Source organism: Ovis canadensis, chromosome 16 (genome assembly GCF_042477335.2).
Source record: "Ovis canadensis isolate MfBH-ARS-UI-01 breed Bighorn chromosome 16, ARS-UI_OviCan_v2, whole genome shotgun sequence".
Classification (NCBI taxonomy): domain Eukaryota; kingdom Metazoa; phylum Chordata; class Mammalia; order Artiodactyla; family Bovidae; genus Ovis; species Ovis canadensis.
This window is the reverse complement of record NC_091260.1, coordinates 76,954,032-76,971,583: the sequence shown is the minus strand read 5'-3', so window position 1 is coordinate 76,971,583 and position 17,552 is coordinate 76,954,032. Positions and strand designations below refer to the sequence as shown.

The 17,552-nt window shown below is 45.4% G+C and overlaps 1 protein-coding gene, 1 long non-coding RNA gene and 1 other non-coding gene across 3 annotated transcripts in view; 2 read left to right on the top strand and 1 right to left on the bottom strand.

The window, feature by feature from the left end:
- The window catches only part of SEMA5A (semaphorin 5A), a 549,553-nt gene extending 544,711 nt beyond the window's left edge, over positions 1 to 4,842 (bottom strand). The window contains exon 1 of the mRNA XM_069556145.1: positions 4,246 to 4,842. The gene's annotated coding sequence lies outside the window, so the exon portion shown is untranslated. The remainder of the gene's footprint in view (positions 1 to 4,245) is intronic.
- A 77-nt stretch (positions 4,843 to 4,919) lies between these two features.
- Positions 4,920 to 9,866, top strand: LOC138421783 (uncharacterized). Its single transcript, XR_011249638.1, has 2 exons — positions 4,920 to 5,276; positions 8,477 to 9,866. It is a non-coding gene; the product is annotated as an uncharacterized lncRNA (long non-coding RNA).
- Positions 8,308 to 8,377, top strand: LOC138422041 (small nucleolar RNA SNORD123). Its single transcript, XR_011249719.1, has one exon. It is a non-coding gene; the product is annotated as a small nucleolar RNA SNORD123 (small nucleolar RNA).
- Positions 9,867 to 17,552: the final 7,686 nt, after the last annotated feature.

Sequence of the window (17,552 nt, the reverse complement as noted above, 5' to 3'; positions counted from 1 at the left end):
AACCCTAGGGTAGCCGATTTCCCAGAGAGATGGTGAATAAAGAATGACAGATGGGAAGATAAAGATTAGCGAGTTCATGGCCTTCCAGAAAGCAAAGAAATTACCCTCTAAAAATTTATTCTCTTTTAAAAATTTAGTGTTCTTCAGTATTAATCAGGAAACCAATTCGCGTGTATGTAGGGGTGGGGGGGGAAGAGTAAAGAATGGAATGATTTCATTTTTCCCAAATGCAACAGTACCACACTAATACATTTTAAAACTTAGGAAAGAGAAGTAAAGCGCTCAACTTTGCTCTTGTCAAACAGCCATTAATCTTGGGCAATAAAAGAAAGTAAAGAAAAAGACAACAGCAATTCCTCTGAGAAAATTTTCTGTTTCCTTGAGCCCACCATTGGGCTAATCCTATTTTAAATGTCATGCCCCAGGGACCTATAGCTTGGCTTTGAAGTTGCTTCAGAATACTCTGTGAAATTCAGAGCCAAGTTTCCCTAGATCTAGAACCTTTAGATGAAAAAGATTGTGTCAATGCCAGTACATAACAATAACTTAATTGTTATACTGGACCTTCTCTTGGATCAAGTTTTCATTTGCTTTGTTCTGTTTGGTATAAATTCTGAATCAAAACAAGTTTGTCTATATATATTCCAGTTTGCTTTAATTTTTCTCTCTTTTTCTTGCCATTAGAAATTGATTCTGTGTAATCTGGATAACCAGTACCTGATAAATTCATCACAGAAGTCAGTGACATCTTTATCAAGCACACCAAAAGCTGCTTCTTCAAACAGCTTCCCAATGAGCTGGCCACTCCTCACTTGTTGAATTTAACCTTTAAGATGCTACCAATATATGCAGGAATTAGAAACTTCAGGTTGCCACCTATCTACGACTGATCATTTCTACAAGGCAGCAAATAGAGCGATAAAAACCAGTAATTTTCAACAAAACTTCGGCATCTCAATTTTAAAAGGCTGCCAGGGACGTATGTGAAAATGTCTATGTTAACAACAGTACACAAAGTCAAGTACAAACAACTTCAAAGTAATTACTTGTTCTCATCTTAAGACTCAAGAAAAGAGTTGACTTTCTCTGTATAAAGGTACAAAGATGCCGGTGGGCAGAAATGGACAAGGTTCCACACACATGTTTTGCACTTGGGTGTAACTGAAATTTGTTAGACACTGTAGCTTACCTTTTAAAAATTATTTCATTCCAAACGTAAAAATGTATCACCTTGGTGTTAAAATTATACCCTAAGCAACTTGTCTCTGTAACTATAGCAACAAGTTCAGAAGCATTTTAAAACACAAATATAGTATAATTTTAGAATCAAGAATTATGGAGGATTTATTGCAGGATGTGGAACTTTGCTCAAACACTTGTACACAGAGTACTCCAAAAATGGATTCCTTGACTCTGACATAGTATAAACTAATTAATTTGTTCTGTCTCACAAACTGTAGGATTTGTAATCCAAACCTCTTCTTATGGATTAGGTCCTACTCTTAGTTAACTCTGGAGTTGTTGATTACTTGTTTATATAATGGGATGCCTTTAGACCTCTGCTGGACATTTAATGAAGGAGGGGAATTTGCCCTGCCCCACTTTCCGGTATGTGTATCAGAAGGAACGCCTCCATTTCAGTGACTTTATAACAACAAAAACAGACATTTGGAATCATCAAAAATAATCACCAAGTTAATAAAAACTATGTAATGGTTCAGCTAAACAGTTCTCTCTAGTATCAGGAGCAAAGGACAGAGTTCCAAGGAGCTGGCATCTCTTGAGCAATTAGCATACAACACATAGACGAGTCTGCGGGTTTTAATATTTCCTATCAAGAGTCTAATGTGAACAAGATTTCTTGCTGCAAAGCCGTGGCTGGGGATTCAGAAGGTCTACAAACTCTAAAACATAAGCAAAAGTTTACGGGAATATGCACCCATTTATCATGCACTGGCCAACGTCTTTTAACAGCCACTACACTACACATTTCTATGTTTCATCCTATCCAGAAATGGAGAAGAATCATCTTAAAAGGAGACCAGCAGTGAAGAGCACAGGTTTATTTTTATCAAGTTTTGGACAAAAACAAGCTTTACCACCCAGGAGACCAAAGGCTTTGCTTGCAGCAGGAATCTCACAGCTGCTTGACATTAAAACAACCAATTAAGTTAGTGTAATTTGTAAAAGACATAAAATGATTAGTATTATCTATCTTCTCCCTGTTAAGAAAAGTATGTAAAAGCATGGAAAAGTGGGTACCAGCTCATCACCCCAAGGGTTCCATGAGTATGCAGAGAATTAGCATGACCAGTATAGCACCATGGATGAGCTGCTATATCATGGCAAAGTTTCCACAAGAAAGAAACTTAAGGAAAAAGAAATCTATTTCAAGTGGCCCAAGCAGTTGCACTTCAGTCTGCTATTTTCATTTAAGACAAACAAGGAAAAAAATCTTTGGGTGTACAAAATCACTGTTTCCTCTAGGGTAAACACAGACATAGAGGAAAAGTTATTTAAATGGTACACAAGTTAAGCTATTATCTGCTTGAACTTGGTCACTCAAAATAGTGCAGGATAAACTCTGCCCTCTCTTCTGTAATGGAAGTGGCATTAACCAGCAATTAATTTAGCAATCCTAATTAGGTGTTAAAATCTTCCCTGGTATTAAGTCTGATTTTGTCTTTCTGGGTCTCCTTAGGAAAGACTACTTCTGTAATTAATAACATATCTGTTGATTGTAAACTTGGCCATCAGGGCCCTTCCGGATAAGCTGATTGTGATATACAATTGCTTTTCTTAAAAACAAGATTCAACATAAACCTTAATTTAAAAAAAAAAAAAAGATGCAACAATCATTTGTAACTCCTGGCGTTTTCACTAATCTGCTCCTGGAGGAGAACTTCATGTCAATATTAAACATAACTCACATTCTCTTCACCCGATTCCCATTTCTTTCTGGGTAAATACAAAGGTCGGGGGGTAGGGGGGAGGAAGGCAGAGGCACAAACAGGAAGAGTTTACAGGGATGCATTTGTCTCTGGAAGGAGTCTTTCTATTTAAAGGACCTGAGTTTGTTGACCACCTTTCCTATCCCTTCTAACAAGGCTGACAGCTCCTTCCCTGGTCTACAGATCACCTACCCAGCCACCCTCCGCCTCTAGGAAATGATAGCAAGATCCGCCTGGTCCTGTGCTTTGCTCACCGGGACCCCCATCCACTCACCGGGCACAGAGGAAGCCTTCCCAACCAGCCAGCATCCTCAAGCCCTCTTCCAGCGCTCGCTCTCGGCGCCCCCTACCGGGGGTCCCCGGGACGTCGCAAGTGCAGGAAAAGTTCAACCCCAACTCTAAACAGCCAGCCGCATCCAGGTACAAAGCGAGGGGAGGGCGAGGTGAACGCGCTTCCCGCCAAAGCCCGGGGAGCCGGGATCTGACCGCGCTAGGCCTGGCACCCGGCGCCGCGGCGGCGAGCGATCCCGGGAGACCCCTCTTCGGCCGCTGCTCCCCCGCGCATCCTCCCTTCGGCGCCCGGATCCGCCTCTCAAGCCCGAAATCCCGAGCCAGGAGGGGATGCGAAGTGGTGGGGCGGCGGGAGAGATGCCGCCCCCATCGGGCCGGCGCCTCCCGGGGCCTCTATACCTCCCCGGCCGCGACGATCGGGGCAGCCGCCAGCCTCAGTCTCCCTCCCTGCTTATCGACAGCGCTCAGAGGAGTTAAGGCCACCGCCTCCTGGTTTCTCGCGGGCGTCGTAGAGCCCCAGTCAACTCGACCAGAAAACCTTGCGCCAGGCAGGCACTGCGAAGTGACGGCCACCGGGACCCTGCCCTCAGCTCCTTACGGCGCGAGCCCGGACACGCGCTGGGTGCGTGCAGCTACCTCCGCTGCGCACCTTAAGGAGGTGTTAGGAGGGGTGCCCTCTCTCCCCCCCGCCCGGGGGCCCACCGGGTAGCTCCCCCTCTTTCCCTCTGCACGCTCAAACCTCGGCAAAGGCGGAGACTCAAACTTCCAGCCCGCGAACCTGCTCAACTGTGGTTGCCTCCCCTCGCCGCCCCGCATTGGGTAGTCCGATCCCGCAAGTGCAACCCCGGACTGTGTCCCACGAGCCTACAGAGCGACCTTCCCGAGATCCACACAACCCACGCGCCGACAACTGCCGCCCCCGAGTCCTGGCCCCCCAACGCGGCTGGCTCGCGGCTGCAGCTACGACCACGCGAGGACGGGGCGGGGTGGGGGGGTCGCTCACCAGGTGCAAGGCGCGTTCCCCGTGCCAGTCATCCGGCGCCCAGGGGGTCAAGAGTGTCTGCGAGGGTCTTCTTCAGCGCCCGCGAAGGAAGTCCAGGCAGCAGCCGCCGCCGCCCCCCGCCACTTCCCTAGAGTTACCCCCAACTCGCTGAGCTCCGGGCTGGAGCGGGGGTGCGCCAGCTCGAGCCCAATGCGCACCGTCCCCGGGCTCACGGCCGGACCTGAGGTGAGCAGGTTCGCGCCCAGCGGGAACGACGGGCGAGGAGGCAAAGTTGGGTGCTCCAGCAAGCTCCGCAGGGAAGTCGCCGGGTGGAGCGGGGAGAAGGGAGCCCCTGGGATGAGCCACAAGGACCGGGGCGTCCCCCCGCCGAAAGGAAGTGGAGGGTGGTGGGGGGCCGCCGCTGGGCTCGGGGCCGCGGACGGCAGGGTGCTTCGGAGCCCACGCGCAGCGGGAGCAAAGCGCGCGGGAGCCAGCGCAAGGAGAGCAGCCGCCGCCGGCGCTGCCTTCCCGGCGAGTAGAGCGGCGCGGGGAGCCGGGGTGGGGAGCGCGGGGCCGCTTCGCCCCGCCCCCGGCCCGCCCCTGAACCCGCCCCGGCCCGGTTAGCCCTGCCCATAACCCCGCCCCGGCCCGGTTAGCCCCGCCCCAGCCCTGCCCACCTCCGCCCCGCCTCCTGCCCCTCCCGGCGCGGGTGAAACCCGAGAGCCCCACCCCGCGCCTGACCTCCCGGGCCCCTCCCCCGACACCGCCCCTTCCCGGGACTGGACCCCCTCGTCTGCTCCCTGGGCGCCCCCTGGACTCCGGGCAGGCCCCTACTCCTGCCCGCCCAGGGCGAGCGCGCCCGAGCATTGACTTTCAGGGAGCCCCCCGCCCCCGCCTCGCAACTTTCGGTCGCTCCCCCGCCCCCTGTCCCCTGTCCCGCCGCTCCGACGTGGCTGCTGGGGGTTGGGGGCGGGGTGCGGTATAAAGGGCCGCAGGCTGCGCGGGCCGAGCCCCGGGACGTGGCGCGTCCACTCCAGCGACCTCAGTTCCAGGTACGTGGCGGCCCCCACTCTCCGGCTAATCCGGCCGGGGCATGGGGGCTGAGGGTGGGCAGCGGCCGCGGGGATCCTCTGGACTCCGAGTGTGTGATTTTGTTCCTCTCGTGTGCTCAGCGCTGGAAACTTCGCCAAAGACCGAAGGAAGTTGCTGCGGGTTCTTGGAGGAGCATGTGGGGGGCGGGGGGTGCGCCTCCCGGCTAGATGGGGTCAGTTTTTGCAGCGTTGAATTAGAGAAGCGGACATATCCGGCGAACCAGGGAAGCAGGTCAGGGGATCCCCAAGTGGCCGGGCTGCGTGTTAAGAGAGGATAATGTCCCAGATGGACAGTCTTCTCGTCCAGTTATGGGGCAAATGTTACTTGTTGCACTTCGGCCGGTTCTTTCGCCTTTATTGAGCGAGTACTCAGGCGAAAAAGATTCGTAGTTGAAAAGCAGAATACCTTTCAAGACTTATGGAATTTGTTGGGGGAGGGGGGGGGCGGGTAATGTGTGCTGGTACTTGGTTGCAAAACTTTGGGAGGGAACGCTGAAGGGCTGCGCCTAACCTTGCTGGATGGGGGTGGAGGACAGTCTCTCTGGGCCCTTTTCTCTCCAGCTGGGCTTCAGAGCCTGGCTTTCAAGCTTCCCTGGGGTGAGAAAATTCTTGAACGCCCCACCGTGGCCCTTGTTCTGCAGTGACAATGGCCAGGTGGCCGCATGGGCGGTGATCTGTACAATGGCCAGGTGGCCGCATGGGCCGTGATCTGTGCCCCTGCGTTCATCTGTAAAGACAAAGAATCCATCGGTGGCTGGAAGTGTCACAGCTCCCGGAGTAGCCACATAGATCTAGGAGACAGACAACAGAGAAACAAACTGACATTGATTTATCTTTATTTTTTTTTTAAATAAAAGAATTAAATGAAAGCAATCCTGCGGGTTTCCGTGGAAGCCCAGCCCAGCTGAAATCTCCAGTCTCTCTGTAGGGCCACCGGTGATGGAGCAGTTGGAAATACAACTCAGGGCCTCACTCGGATTTCCTTAAGATGTCCGGAGGAAATATCAGTAGCTGGGCGGGCTTTTGAGATGCTTTCTTCCCCGGGGTTATGCCCGGGCCACTCAGCCAGGTGCCTGACAGCTGCTGGACTCCTGGGGCCTTCAGGAAAAGCTTAACAGGTCTCCTTCTGTGCTGGGCACGTGGGGCACCAGCTCCATTCCCGACATTCTGATTCTCCTGCCAACGTGGCAGGGAGACCCAAGAGCGCTTCCTGGGGAGGGCGGAGGCTGGCCAAGGTCAAGCCAGGCTGCTCTGCTTCTGGCCGGAGGGAGAGGGAAGGAGAACCCAGCCTCACACCTGACACCATCCAAGGGTGGCTCTGTGGACCTTGGATTCTCCAGCTGCTGGGGCAAAGGGAGACAGAAACTAGAATCCAACGTGTTTAGCTGCTCCTGTCCTTTGCCCCTCAACACTACAGTTAAAGGCATTAAAAAATAAATAAATAAATAAATCTCAGCATATAGAGGGCTAAGCAGAGAGAAGGAAGTATCACCCAAAGAGGGCTGATAACATTTAACTCGATAAATTACGTAACTTTATGTGTCTGTGGAAAGAGTGAAAGTGTTACTCACTCAGTTGTTTCCGACTCTTTGAGACCCCGGGGACTGTATGTAGCCCACCAGGCTCTCCATGGGATTCTCCAGGCAAGAATACTGGGGTGGGTAGCCATTCCCTTCTCCAGGGGATCTTCCCAACCCAGGGATCGAACTCAGGTCTCCTGCATTGCAGGCAGATTCTTTACCAGCTGAGCTACAAGGGAGGCCCATGTGTATGTGTGCGTGGTGTCCTGGAGGGGGGCTGGGGGGGGGAGGTCAATTTGACAGGTACTTACAGACAACACCAAAGCGTTGTTAAAATATGTATTTTTAGTGATAATGAATTATAAATAAATGAATAATAAAAATGAGGAATGGGAGAAACCAAATAATAATTTCAGATGCACCTTTAAAGCTAAGTCTGAACTAAACTGAAGTCATGATTTACCTTGCAACCTGGAGAGAGTTCTTGAACTTTTCTGAGCTATAGTCTTGTCAGGAGCTTAAACAAACCTGCAGGCACATACATCCTTTGTAAACATTAACAGAAAAAGAAACTGGTACAAGTGAAATATTCACCCAAGGCCCTGCACGGAAATAGGCTCTCTACAACAAAACTCATTTAAAACAATCCACAGGTGTGTTCTTTTCCCAAATGCAATTTGTGAGTTTTTTTTTTTCTTTGATAAGTCTTAGCTGAAGCCCATGTGACATTAAGCTGCTTCTCATCACAGTCAAAACTAGAGGAAATCATTTCAAAATGAAAGTGTTTAGTTATCTTCTTTTAAACATAAAATCAGAGCTCTCCCTAAACTGTATTCAGTTCAGTTCCGTCTCTCAGTCGTGTCCGACTCTTTGCAACCCCATGAATCGCAGCACGCCAGGCCTCCCTGTCCATCACCAACTCCCAGAGTTCACTCAAACTCATGTCCGTCGAGTCGGTGATGCCATCCAGCCATCTCACCTTCTGTCGTCCCCTTCTCCTCCTGCCCCCAATCCCTCCCAGCATCAGGGTCTTTTCCAATGAGTCGACTCTTCGCATGAGGTGGCCAAAGTCTTGGAGCTTCAGCTTTAGCATTAGTCCTTCCAATGAACACCCAGGCAGGGCTGATCTCCTTTAGGATGGACTGGTTGGATCTCCTTGCAGCCCAAGGGACTCTCAAGAGTCTTTTCCAGCACCGCAGTTCAAAAGCATCAATTTTTCGGCCCACAGCTTTCTTCACAATCCAACTCTCACATCCATACATGACCACTGGAAAAACCATAGCGTTGACTAGATGGACCTTTGTTGGCAAAGTAATGTCTCTGCTTTGAATATGCTACCTAGGTTGGTCATAACTTTCCTTCCAAGGAGTCAGCATCTTTTAATTTCATGGCTGCAGTCACCATCTGCAGTGATTTTAAGCTGTATTAGGTGAACCATAATGTAAAGGAATGAAAAGACCAACCAAACACTTGGTGAAAATGATGAATTCTGGGGCGCTGATTCATGTGATTTGAAAAACGCCATCCATTTCCTGATTCACCTCAGTTTCTGGGTGGAAATGAGAGGACTGTCTTATATCCCTGAAACAAATAACTGATTTTGTCTTGTCTTTACCTTCCTCCCTTGTGTTTGGATTTCAGCCTCATGGTTAAACTGCCACCTCACCTAAAAGGAGCCAGGAGAGGGTGGCAGAGAACGTCACCCAGAGGAGACTGCCATGCTGCTGTGGGTCAGAAGTGACCTTAACAGGAAACCTTGCTGTCTGTGATCCTAACAATGCAATGAGATTGTATCCAGATCATGAAAAACCTCAGCACAGAAATTGTGGTTCTAGACGTTTCCATCATAACTGGATTTTCCTACCGATGAACAGGGAGCATGTTACAGTCACCAACCACAAGTGTTCTCTTTTCACCCCATTTTGCTTCCTTTGGATCCATGGCATTGAGAAATTGGAAGAAAGACTAGATCATCTGATCAAACCCATAAGTTTGTTTTGTTTTGTTTTGTTTTCTTAAAATGGCCAAACATTGAGAGAAAGATAGGGAGTTTTATGCATCACTGAAGTTACCTGGTGCTGTTTTTTGTTCAGCAATTTTAAATATTTGGAAGCCTCATGGTTACAGTTGCAGGTGACAGAATTCCCAAGAAAGGAGTGCTCAGGGAGCCATCAGCTCCTAATCACATCCCTTGAGCTTCACCAGAAAATCTTTGGCTTTTTTTTTTCTTTCTTTCTTTCTTTTTTTTTTAACTCCAAGAAACGCTCACTCCCCTTTTAGTACAGCAGCCCACTCCCCTGGCAGAGGTAAGCGGACCCACTTTATTCTAAAAAGCAGCTCCCAAACTAGGACAGAATAGAAAGAATAGTTATGGCACATCTGAGGATGAGCGTGGGACAAAGTGCAGGTTCCTGGACCTTAAATGGGAGGACCTGGCCCACCAGGTAGGCACCAGGGCTCTGTAAGTCTCCTGAACATTCCATCCTGGCCCCTTCCTTGTGTCTCAGTTTCCACCCGCTGCATCCAGGGACTGCTCTGAGCTTTCCATGTCTGGTCAAGGGAGTATGCTTCGCCACTGCCGGTTGTTCAGTGCAGGTCAGCACAGAGCAACGTGGTCTTGCTCCATCCAGGTGAGCTTGATTCACCTGTGATCTCTCTTAAACTCACTTCACAGGTGAAAACCACCTTCCCACCCCTCACAGCCACTTTCGAAGGAGCAGCCTGCCTAAATCCTACCCACCAAGAACTTTTAGCAAGAACTCAAGGGTACAGCAACCCGAGCGCATATTCAGTAAGAAATGTGCCCTTATTTTTTACTTAGGAAAATTAATCTCACATAATCTTAGCAATTAATCTCACTTTTAATAAGGGCATATTAATGAAAGATGTGTCTTTACTTCAACTGTGTATCCAGAAGAACCGTATTCTGGAAATCTGAAAGTATTTTTCCTGGTGTTGATGGTTAAATGTCTAGATGTATGTATTTTTCTAGCATCCCAGTTTCCTTAAAATAAAATCAGTGTGCTCAAAATACCTCAAGTCATCTTTTTATAAGTATCATATGGAGAAAGGGAAAAAATGCAAAATTTCAAAGATTTTGGGACTACCTAGAGGAAATGCAATTTGTTTGCAACGTGGAGATAAAGCACTCCTGTGTGTCATTTTCTGACATTGAACCTTATATATATGTTGAGTATCTATATGCAAAGAATGACTATATTTTTTTAAAAAGTTATGTTTGTACTTATTAATCATTGTCCTCTATATTCATCTGTCTTTGGAAATAGAGCTTTCAGAAGAACTAAGTACATTTCAAAAAACATTTTCGAAGAGAGTACTCATCGTGCACAAATCAGTCTTCGTTTATTCCAGCATTTACCAGGGAGATCAACTCATAATGACCTTGAGTTCAGTGAAAAGCCTCTCTACTAAGTGAAATTATACCAGTAGGCAAAGTGCCTCCTGGAGCAACGCAGTGAGAAGATGAGCTGTTAAGAACCCTGTTGCACCGTCTGTCAAATCTCATTTCAGACCCTCCTTTCTGTTCCCGTGTTGTTGCCTTAATTCAAAATGTCAGTTTCTTTCCCTCCTCTTACCAGTCTCCCTGTCACCCCTAGTCTACATCACTGTACCGCAATGATCACCTACAAACACCACCCCTACTCCCATCAGCCTTAATAACACAGGACACCCCCCACAATTATATTTAAATTACAATCATCTTGGCTTTGAAAAAAAATTGTTTTTCTTGCATCTAGGTTTAACCATGGAACTTAGCCATGATGAATAAGATATAAGTCTGTGAAATTCCAAGAAAGGCTTCCTAAGAGAGGCAACAACTAACTGGGCATGCTCTTTCTTGCCCTTCCCTCCCATTTCCAGATTCCTGCCTGGAACTTGATTGTAATGGTTGAAATTCCAGCTACCATCTTGGACTCATAATCTCAGGATCTGAGCCATGAGCTAAGGGTAGTAAGGGTGTCCCTGGTGGCTCAGACGATAATGAATCCATCAGTAATGCAGGAGACCAGAGTTTGACCCCTGGGTCAGGAAGATCCCCTGGAGACAGGAATGGCAACCCACTCCAGTATTCTTGCCTGGAGAATCCCATGGACAGAGGAGCCTAGCAGGATGTAGTCCACAGGGTCACAAAGAATCAAAAATGACTGCAGCAACTTAGCATGCAGCAGGCAAGGATAATAGAGGTGGAGGAGGGAAAAATACCTGAGTCCTTCTTGACTTTATGGAGCCCCCTTATTAAGCCAGGACTTCTGCCTCCAGACTTCATAACATGAAAAAGAAGTATATTTCCCATTTTTGTCCATCATTGTCTCTGTTTTGGTTTTCACAGGAGAATGTGATTCCTAACTGACAGAAGTGTGCAACTCTCCCAGAGTCAGCATCCCTGTGGGTTCATCTCAGCATCACCACCCACGCCGCCTTCTCTCTCTCCCTCCCTCTGTTGCCTTCCTGCCTTCAATGTAGTTTGTTGCCTGGCATGTTCTGGCACTGGGCTGCACCTTAGGAGGAGAATAGAGAGCAGCACAGCCAATGCCTACCCTTTCAGGCATTACAGCCCTTATAGGAATTGAGGAAGGTAGGGGTCAATGACTGATTTCACACGTATGTTGGCATAGGCCCTGGTAAGTGCTATGAAAGACAAGTGTAGGGGTGTCTGATTTAGTCTGGGGAGTCAGAACAGGCATCGTTGAGGAGGTGGCCTTTGGCCTAACTTTGGAAGGATAAGTAACAAAAAAATAGGGGGAGAGAGAATCCAGGAAAAAAGCAGAAATATTTAACTTTAGAAGTTAACACTTGTTAAAATATCAAAGATAGTAATTGCAGAAGAATAGCCACAGACAGAATCTTCTGAAACAGTAGAGAGGAAAAAAGATGAAATAAAGACAGCTTGGTCAGTCAGACAAATGGAAAGAAAAAAATTGTGCAAGAGAAAAACTGGAAGAAATTAAGTAAATACATAAAATCTAATTATATCATAAAGCACATAACAACAAGGGGAAAAATACACACCAGGCAAACATCAGTCAGAATAAAGCTAGTTTACAAATACTAATATTAGAAACAAATTTTTAGATTAAAATCTTTTTTGGTAAAAAATATTCACCATCTAAAGAAAGTTCAGTTCATTAGGAAATAGAAACACATATATAACTAACAAAACAGTTTCAAAATAGAAAAAGTAAAAATCAGAATTGTAAGGAAAACTGACAGATCCCCAGTCATTGATAGTGCACATTTATCTCACTAATTGATGAATTCACAGGGGGAAAAATAGTATGAATTTAGATATTCTGAGAAAAGCAATTATCAAGGTTATTCTGATATGGTATGGATATATCAAACACTCATCCAAGAATTACAAAAATTAATCAAGTCTGGGGCCACAAAGCAAGCCTCAATTAATTCTGAATAATTAGTACCATAACTGGGGTACAAATGAATAATTTAAAAAAGAATTTAGAAAACCTCACATTTGTTGGCTTTAAGCCATATTTTTAGTAACGTGACGAGGAATAATGGAAATCAGAGAAACTTATATGTTGTATAAAAGATTCAACATATATAATGTGATTTAATTGAAGTTATATTTACAGGGAAATTTAGCCTTAAGTACTTATATTAAGAAGGAAGTAGTAAAAATCTTTTTTCCAACTTTATTGAGATGCACTATATAAGTTTAAGGGGCATAACATAATGATTTGACTTGTATCATAAAAAGATTTTCCCAATAAGTTTAGTGAACAGCCATCATTTCATACAGATACAAAATTAAAGAAATAGAAAAAAGTACTTCTTTGTGATGAGAACTCTAAGAAAGAGTTCCTAACAAGCTAGATTTCTAACTCAAAAACCCAGAAAAAGAACAAAGCAAGTGAAATAATGTAATTAATATCACATTTTAATGAAATATGCTGTAAAGATACAGTGGAGAGAATGGGAAATTCCAAAGCTGTTAAAAAAAATCATAAAAGATTAACAAAACAGACGATCCTCTGAAAAGATATGTAACTCACTAGGGAAATTTGGCTTTAGAAAACTAAAGAAGAAATGAAGATCGAATGAGACTTATGACCATTAAAGAAACTCAATCAGTACACACTTCGACAAGAAGAGCAAACAGGAGAACTCTCCTGAATATTCAAGGCACAGTTTGCCGCATTCTGTGAAAGTGATCCTGGTGAATATGAAAAGTTTAGCCCAACCCCCCCAAAATTCAAGAATGTTTTATCATTAGAAAATATACTAATATAAATCACCTCAGCAACTAAATAGAGAAGGCAATGGCACCCCACTCCAGTACTCTTGCCTGGAAAATCCCATGGATGGAAGAGCCTGCTAGGCTACAGTCCCTGGGGTAGTGAAGAGTCAGACACGACTGAGCGACTTCACTTTCACTTTTCACTTTCATGCATTGGAGAAGGAAATGGCAACCCACTCCAGTGCTCTTGCTTGGAGAATCCCAAGGACAGGGGAGCCTGGTGGGCTGCCATCTGTGGGATCGCACAGAGCCGGACACGACTGAAGCGACTTAGCAGCAGCAGCAGCAGCAGCAGCAGCAACTAAATAAAAAAGAAAAACCATATGATCATTTTATTGCAGGGAAAAGCCAATTGTGACTCCATGCTCGAACTATTTCTTTGACTTGCTTTCCATTGCTTTTGTTATTATAATCATACCTAAATAACCTGCTTCAGAGAATCCTGTCCCTCTGCCTGACTGTTAAGCCAAAGGGCCTTTTTTCAGAATCCTGTCCACCTGTGGATGGCAGGAAAGGAGACAGTAGAGTAAGCTTGGATGGGGTAACAGTTTCAGTAACCACATAATATGCTTTGACAAAATCCAACATGTATTTTCATTTAAAAAAAAAAAAAGCACAAAACCTGTTAGCTATTAGATGGGGAAACAGTGTTTTTGGGCTCCAAAATCACTGCAGATGGTGACTGCAGCCAGGAAATTAAAAGACACTTACTCCTTGGAAGGAAAGTTATGACCAACCTAGATAGCATATTCAAAAGCAGAGACATTACTTTAACAACAAAGTTCCATCTGGTCAAGTGTATGGTTTTTCCAGTAGTCATGTATGGATGTGAGAGTTGGACTGTGAAGAAAGCTGAGCACCAAAGAACTGATGCTTTTGAACTGTGGTGTTGGAGAAGACTCTTGAGAGTCCCTTGGACTGCAAGGAGATCCAACCAGTCCATTCTAAGAGGAGATCAGCCCTGGGTGTTCTTTGGAAGGAATGATACTAAAGCTGAAATTCCAGTCCTTTGGCCACCTCATGTGAAGAGTTGATTCATTGGGAAAGACTCTGATGCTGGGAGGGATTGGGGACAGGAGGAGAAGGGGACGACAGAAGATGAGATGGCTGGATGGCATCACCGACTGGATGGACGTGAGTCTGAGTGAACTCCAGGAGATGGTGATGGACAGGGAGCCCTGGCGTGCTGCAATTCATGGGGTCGCAAAGAATCGGACACGACTGAGCGACTGAACTGAACTGAACTGAAAAAGGAATTCACCTAACCTAATAGACTGTCCACAAAATAAGTTAACAAAATACTTGACGTTTCATTGTGAAAAGTTAGAACTATTTACTTGAAAGAGAAGATCAAGACAAGTGTGCATGTATCAACACTTGTATTCAACGCAGAAACAATGGTTGAAAAGGGAGGAACAAACTCTAAATTGCAGACCATACAAGTGTCTCCGTAAAACCACTTAAGAACATCTGCAGATAAATAATTAGAATGAAAAGAAAGTTCTGAAAGGTTGCTAGATAGAGTCTCAACACACAAATCATTGTGTTCCAATTAGCCAGCAGCAAATATGAGAAAATATAATTTAGAAAAGATAACGATCAAAAACATTGATTTGTTGCCTAAGAATCATGTCAGCAAACGATATGTTGGGCTTTTGTGGAAAACTTATAAAACTAAATTTAAAGGTCCTAAAGAAGTCCTATGGAGAAGGAAATGGCAATCCACTCCAGTATTCTTGCCTGGAGAATGCCATGGATGGAGGAGCCTGGTGGGCTACAGTCCATGGGATCGCACAGAGTCAAACACGACTGAAGTGACTTAGCACCCAAAGAAGTCTTAAATAAAGTATTTCTATATCACATTTATAATATACTGATTTAGTAATAATACCTTGAACATGATATATTTGTTTCAAAATATCCATGCTCCCCAAATTTATCCTTAAATACAGTGGAGGTCCAGTGAGGCTGGCTGTATGGAACTTGGGTAGACCTTACAATGGATCTCCCAAGGCAAGAGCAAACGTTTAGGAGTGGTTAAGAAATTTCTGTAAAAAATGAACGAAACAGGTGAGATTATAAACTACCAATCTTGTTCATAAAGTTGTGACAGTTACAGCATTGATACATTGTCAGAGAGACAGAGAACAGTGAAACAGAGGGCCCATAAACAGACCCAACATATACCATCCATGACTGTGACCGAGGGGCTCCCTGGGCAGAGGTAGAGCTCAAGTGTGTTTAAGACAATTGACTACTTTGATGCAAAAAACACTGAATCAGATACTTCCCTCAAGCCATTCATACCAAGAACTTCAAAGTAGATTAAAGCCAAACTGAGAAACAAAACATTAAAATGTTTAGGAAAACATATATCTATCTATCTATATGACCTCTGAGTAGGGAAGGCAGTTTTCAAAATAAGATACAAAGATCAGTCTTAAAGAAAAAAAAAAAAAGTCAATACAGCAAACAACGTTAAAGTTTGGAACTTCCGAATGACAAAATACAACTTAAAAGCAAGCCACAGCCTGAGAGGACTTTCAGTTCATACAAATGACGAAAGAGGGTAGATAGGATATATATATTCTCTAACTCCTAACCAGCCAATGGAGAAGGAGGAAGCAAAGGAAAAATGTGCAAATGAAACAGGAAGTTCACTGACCAATAAACCTAAGAGTAGACTGATAACCTCCTTAATAATCATGGAAATTTATTTAAAGCAACATGGCACCATGGAAAACGGATCAGATTGGCAATAATGAAAAAGTCTGGCAATACCAACTGTTACCACATATTGACAAGGGGAACTTGAGAGGTGTAAATTGGTGCAATCACTTGGGAAAGCATTCTGGCCACTCTTATAAAGCTGAAAATGTACATTCTGTGCAGCCCACTTGGCAAAGTTGCAGAGAACAGGCCACATACTGCCAGGTTATATAAAGTATTCAAACCTCAAATATCTGTAAAATGTATGGATACATACACAGTACGTATAATAGCAACAGAAATGCTAAACGCTACATTTATGGTGAAATGCATGATGGTGGAAAGATAAACACAGGACACTGTGTTTACCTGTGAATCTGTTTTCTGTTAAGAAAATAAGATACAAGGCAAATATTGAGAAAGGTTAAGATTGTATAAAGCTGGTTGGGTGGGTGTTCATTAGATTACTATCTTTTTCTGTATGCTCAGAAGATTTCATCATTCAGTAAAGAAGGTTAACGGGAAGTAAGGAAGTGCAGAAAGTAGGCAAAGAGAGCTCATTAGAGCGGTTTTGTCCTGGAGAGGAACAAAAGGACTGGTAGCAGCTGGTGAGAGATGAGCACAGAGGGCTATTTTTTAAAGTGGGTCATTCGAAGCATGTTTATATATTGATTGAAATACCTTCATAGCCAGAGAGATATTGCCTATGCAGTAGAGGAAACAAGATAATCCCAGGAATGAAGGTCTTGGAAAGACAAGAGACAATAGAATTTGTTTGGAGAGAGCCGGAGTTTGTCTCCACATTGTCATAGCAGAGAGGTCCAGGGAGAGAGCAGACACAGCTGGAGTGGAAGTTTTGTTGTACAGATGCAGGCCTGCCCTTCTGATAACTTTTTTTCCTAACGAAGTATAATGGCAGGTTCGGGTTGGGGGGGAGAAAGAAGGCATGTAGTTTAGAAAAGAGAAGCTGTGAAATCGACATCTTGGAAATCAGGAAGACACACTTGCTAGTATCTCCACGCTGCCTTGAAAGACAACCGAAGCTGGTGGTCATCATCCTAACGCGAACCCCATCCCCAGGCCAGTGGGATTTTGTCCTGCAAAGTTCAGCAGTTCAGGCGCTGGCATGAGGAAGGCCAACGATTGGATCCAACCAGGAACCAGTTTCTCCAAGCAATAGAAAAAGGGAAAAGCAGGAACACTGAAGATGTTTACAAGAAGTGGCTTTCAGCATGATCCTGCAATGGAAGCCAACTAAGGAGGACGTGTAGACAAAAGTCGTGGTATCCACGGACTCGAGGATGAGATACAGTCAGGGAATCATGGCAAGGGGCCCCCTTGAAAGGGGAGCAGAAGTTGTTGTGAGGGAAGAGTAGGATGAGGGCGTGCATTGCATCACGGTGTTTCCATGGCAATGGGGAGCCCAGGTGGAAAAATTAGTGGTTGTTGAAGGCCGGGGGAAGACAGATGGGTCATAGAATGGAAGGCCAGCATCTTAGATGTGTGACCAGTGTAAATGTTGAATCTCCCAGAGGAGTCCTCAGTGAATGAGGCAGGGTGACGCAGGCGGGTCGGCAGACAGCAGCCAGGAGGAAAGGGCACCATCTTCTTCATTTTACAGGGTCTGAAAATGTGGTCCAGCAAGAATGAACCTCTAAGAAGACACTCACAGACTAATAGCCGAGGAACCCAGAATGGTTGGCCCCCAAATGCCATCCTTTTTCCACT